At 43.0% G+C, this 5,363-nt stretch overlaps 1 long non-coding RNA gene across 1 annotated transcript; it reads right to left on the bottom strand.

The window, feature by feature from the left end:
• Window positions 1-2,358: 2,358 nt before the first annotated feature.
• Window positions 2,359-4,627, bottom strand: LOC134470795 (uncharacterized). Its single transcript, XR_010039957.1, has 3 exons — window positions 4,483-4,627; window positions 2,711-2,780; window positions 2,359-2,487 (listed from the first exon to the last, which is right to left on the bottom strand). It is a non-coding gene; the product is annotated as an uncharacterized LOC134470795 (long non-coding RNA).
• Window positions 4,628-5,363: the final 736 nt, after the last annotated feature.

Below are 5,363 nucleotides of genomic sequence, written 5' to 3'. Positions count from 1 at the left end.
AGAGGCCCAGCTTGCTTGTTTCTTGGTTGGGATGGCTGACGCATGCTCTTTACAGACTCTGATAGTTCCCTACAGACGATGAGCTCCTGACCACTGAAATAACTGGCTCCATATAATATTGTTTTTCTCATCTCACCTCCCTACTCCCCTACAGGGATTCCCTGGAATCACACCCCAGATAAATGAGCTACACTTTAGTACTCCTCTTGGGATCTGCTTCTAGGAGAAACTGAGGCTGCATCCTAGGGCCACGGTGACCTGTGCTCTTGTCTCCTTCTACCATGCCCACCCTTGTGCACGAAGAGTGCTCAGACGTGTGTGTGTGTGTGTGTGTGTGTGTGTGTGTAACAGGGTCTAACTATGTTGCCTTATCTGGCTTTGAATTTGCAATACTGTCTTAGCCTCACAAGTGGCCAGGGTTACAGGCATGCATCAGCACACACACAGCTCAATCATCCTTTTTAATAATTGTTTAAAAGCGCATGTCAATGATTGGTCATCTTGGCCAGGGATACTGCAGACTTACCAGAAGGAGGGCCTCATGCATTTAAAAAAAAAAAAAAAAAAGCCACGGAGGATTTATCTGCTCATCCTGTTTCTTTCCCACACACAGGAAATCCTGGACGAGCAGAGCTTCCTGACTGGGGGAGCTCATAGCAGTACTGGGTCAAAAATCATCTCCTCGTGAAAAGAAATGTTTGGGTGGTTGGAGAGAATCCATGTCATCTTCTTCACTGCCTAGAGGAAGAGAAAGTTCTAGTCCATAATCTGCAACTGGTTTACTGTGTCACTGTAGGCCGTCCCACTTTAGGTTCCTGCCTGTGCAGTAAAGACGTGAAATAATTGAGCCTTGGGTCATCCTTTAGTTACCATGTTCTGCATCTCCTCAGAAGCTGGATCCAGGCTTGGCACACTATTTCACTTGAGTATACTTTTAAGAGATTCAGGAAGTCAAAGAAGACAAGTGTTCTGTGTATTTTGGAAACCAATATTAGCAGCTATTAAGAAGACTTAGAGTGGTTTGTCCTGTAGAAAGAATTTTCCATGGAAAAATATTTTTAAATATATATTTTCTTAATAAATTGGATTTTCTTGTTTCCCTCTCTTGTTCTCATCTCTACCTCACAGTCCTAGTTACCTGGCCCGTTGGATTATGTTGCTGGCTTACTTAAAATGTATGTATAGATACCAGGTGTTCAGTGGGACTCCCACAGTGTTTTGCACGTGGCAGATGACAATTACCAAATTGAGTTTTATTTCCAAGCTTATGTGTTCTAGGAAGACACTTTAGATACACTTGACAAAAAAAGTAGAGGCTAACAATGAAGAACAGAAAAAGCTCTCCTAGCCAGGCGTGGTGGCTCATGCCTGTAATCTTAGCACTTGGGAGGCTGAGGCAGGAGGATCATTGTGAGTTCAGGACCAGCCTGGGCTACAAAGTGAGGTCGAGGTCAACCTGAACTGCATAGAGAGACACTGCCTCAAAAGAAAAGAATAGGAAAAGCTCTCCTGAGAGAAGGTGCTCAGACTCTGGTATGGGCTTCATACTTTTTTTTAAACTTGACCTTTTAAATTCTTTTCAGATTCTAGATAAGTAAAGTTAATGCATAGGTTACACCACTTAAGTAAGAAGACACAATGAATGTTGGGTGTATTAGTTTAGGAGTATTTTGGGTTGCCAGTTGCAAAATACAGTGGCTTAAACGATAAGGACATGAATTGTTTACTTACCTACAGATCTAGAAGCTCTTGGTCACAGAGTTGATCCACCAGCTCAATAATGTTATGAAGGATAGCTATTCTTCCTACATTTTCACACCTCTATCCTTATATTTCAGTGCCACATGGTCTCAAGATGGCCACAATTTCTGTACACTGAGCTCTCCTTCCTTCTACTCACTTAATAATAAAAGCTTTATAGAAGCATCCTTCTCCTTATGCATTCCCCTTATGACCATAAATCACATGATATATTATTGTTATTATTATTAGTTACCCATTATGGTAAAACAAGTTACACAAGGCCTAACTCCTTAAACAATGGTAAACATTCCCTTCTTACAAGTTGAAGAAAAAAAATAGTAAACATTTATTATCTTTGGTACTTTTTGTGAGTCAGTTATCCATCCAGGAATAGTTTAGTTAAGTATTTCTACCTTAGGGTCTCTGAGTTGATTTGTGCCCAAATCTTAATTTATAAAGATGACTGAATAACAACACAGAGAGGTAAATCCTCTGGAAAGAAAAAAGTAATATTACTGACAGTTCCTCTAAAAACGGGAGGCACAGTGTGCCATTCAGGGCCACAGGGGAAAAGCACTAATGTCAGAAAGACAGAAAGAAGCCAACAGAAAGTATAGACCACAACATTTATTGGCTTTCCACGGGAAACTCAAGGCAGAGCATGTACATAGTTTAGGACCGGCTCATTTGAATCACTTCAGGGGCTTTGGAGGTGCAGAGGATGTCTCCAGTTGGTACCTTGCCCTTGGTTGACATAAAGCAGAATGAGAGTTAGATAAAATGTTTTAGAGACAGCATGAGATTAGTCAGTTTGTATATGAAAGACAAGCTTTTTCTGGTAAGTTGTTTGCTATCTCTGGATAGTTTCTCCCTAAACAGTAAGCCTCTCCCCTGAAAAAAGTCCAAAAAAAATCATAAAATACGAAAATAAAATATATGAAAGGTGTGTGCTTGTAGTTTCACTTACCTAGGAGGCTGAGGCAAAAGGATCACTTGAGCCCAGGAGTTTAAGACCAGCCTAAGCAGCACAGCAAGACCTTATGTGAAGAAAAAAAAAAGCATGATTAGCATAAATATATCTTTAATTTGTGAAATCACTGAATGTCAGCTCACACTGTAGTCATCTGAAGGCTTGACTAGGGTTAGGGCTGCATTCACAGTGGCCCACTTGTGGCAAGCTCTTGGCTGAACTAAGGCTGTTGAGTGTCCTTACAACATGGCCCTGGCTTTCCCACAGAGTGAATAATTTAAGAGAGCAAAGCAGAAGCCGCAGTGGTTTTTATAACATGCCATGAGAAGTTGCTCTTTGAAGTGAGTCACTAAGTCCAGCCTACATCCAAAGCAAGGGGATGACTCTTTCCTTTTGAAAGAAGGGATGTCAAAGAACTGGCAGGTACCTATTTTAAACCTTGATGATGGAGAGTTTGAGAAAGCACAGGAGAACAGGACTGTGGTGAGTGGCTTAGACCTACCGTGATTAACCACCTAGGACATACTGCCACCCCAGACAAAATCAAGGTTTAGTTAGTGAAAAGGAGGAGGAAGTCTGATGGGGACCTGAACTACAGTGCCCCACAATGAAGATGATAAGGGAAAAAAAGAAAAAGTGTCCAGATAAATGCATACCCCAATATTCTATGGGACATACTGATCTGAAATCAAAATGTATCTGAGGTCAACTTTTTTGATTGATTGTTTTGTGATACCAGGAATTGAATTTAGGATTTTCACACAGAACTACATCCTAGGCCTTATTTTTTGGAGGCAGGTTTTCACTCAGTTGCCCAAACTAGGCTCAAATTTGTAACCCTCTTGCCTCAGCCTCCCAGAGTGCTGGGATTATAGGCATGAACCATCACAGCCAGATCATGTTTTGTATTTTTACTGGCTATAGCTAGGTAGGCAATTAGTCTTCAGTGGTCACAGCAGGAAATCAATCAGGGGATAGGATTTCTTGGAAAGAGGAACAAAAGGAAGCCCAGGGGACTGTGGGGAGAGCAGATATCTCAAATCCAAGATCAAGTCTTGGGTCAGAGAAGGGGAGGTGCAATCATGCCCAGCCAGGCTGAAGTCTCTTTAGGTCCTATTTACTCTTCTCTGATGCCACCCCAACTTCACATCTACTGCTGCCAGAACTGATACCACCTTCATCTCAGAAAACAGCTGGAAGGGCTGGAAGTGTAGCTCAGTAGTACAGTATGTGCTGAGTGTGAGAGGCCTTGGGTTTAAAAGAAAACACAGGAAGTTTTAAACAGAAGTATCTATCTTTCTTTCCAACATTCTGAACAGTAACTCATAAAGCTGAAGTGTGACTGAAGAACTTGCTGAAAAATACATCTGAAGGCTTGTGGGAACTTTGAGTCCTGCTGTGTGATCTGAGCACAGTCCTTCCCTCTCTGGGCCTCCCCTTCCTTGTCTATCTAAGGCAAAACTGGCCAAAGCATTGCTGAGGATCCTTGTACTCAGCCTACATATCTTCTTCCCAAAAGAAACATCAGCGAGCACAAAAAGACATGGGTGATTTCTTCTTATCCTGCTTATAACCTAAATTCAAAGGGAAATATTAAAGTGACAACATAGATTTAATATAAGTAGTGGTGCACTAATAGAATGTACTCACAAACACCCCAAAAGCAGTACCAGCTGGGCTATTTTTATCCCTTAAAATACACACACACACACACACACACACACACACACACACACACACACCAGTCCTCACCACCCCCACCAGCTAACCTTCTCCAGTTGGTTTTTATAAGATAGAGTTCCAGTTAAAGGTGCTAATTAGACGGCTTTGACTTAGGGCGGAGAAGAAGGCTGGGGAGAGCCTCCTGGCTGGGTATGATGTCACCGCAGTTGTGAGTTTCTCATGACTGAAGAATGTGAGTGTGTTTGCACTGCGTGATGGAGCCAGTGATGCAAGCGCAGCTGGTAAACAGGCTCCAGACAGGCAGACCCTATGGAAGCTGCGGTGTAGAGGTCTGGCTGGGGCCCAGCTCTGGCTTAACTCCTTCCTGGCAAGGCTGGCGGGTGGGCCCCTGAGGTTTGACCACAGAACCTCCTCCACCCAGTCCCTGCCTCTCTCTCAAGCCCAGTTCTCGCTGGTGACAAGCACTTAATCTGAAGCCACCAAGAACTGCATTCCCCCACACAAACTTGTGTATGTGACTCCCTGACTGAGTCTCAGTTTTCTCATCTGTATGGTGCAGGGTGGAGTCAAGACTTTAATCTCTTCTCTGCAGCTCCATAGTCTAGAAAAGCCAGTGAAACAAAAGCTTTCTGTGTACTCAAAGAAAACCCATTCGGGGGCAAACCCTGATCTGAATGAACCTAGCCTAGGAGAATCTACATATTTCACTTAGAGGCAATACTCAGAAGCCAGCAGTGGTGGTACATGCCCAATAGTCCCCTCTATTCAGGAGGCTGAGGCAGGAGGATTGCTTGGGCCCAGAAGTTCCATCCTAGGCAACATAGTGAGACCTTGTCTCAAAATAAAAACAAGAGCATAAAACATTCATAACCATCAAATTATACTTAGGTGGGCCCAGGTCCCACTGGAGCACCTTTTGAAATCCAAAACAAGTTTCTGAACTCAGATCAATCCAGGTCCAAGAATG

Source organism: Cavia porcellus, unplaced genomic scaffold (genome assembly GCF_034190915.1).
Source record: "Cavia porcellus strain 051 isolate PalLab524CR breed Dunkin Hartley unplaced genomic scaffold, mCavPor4.1 scaffold_16, whole genome shotgun sequence".
Taxonomy (NCBI): domain Eukaryota; kingdom Metazoa; phylum Chordata; class Mammalia; order Rodentia; family Caviidae; genus Cavia; species Cavia porcellus.
The sequence above is the reverse complement of the archived record's forward strand: the minus strand, read 5'-3'. Positions and strand labels throughout refer to the sequence as shown.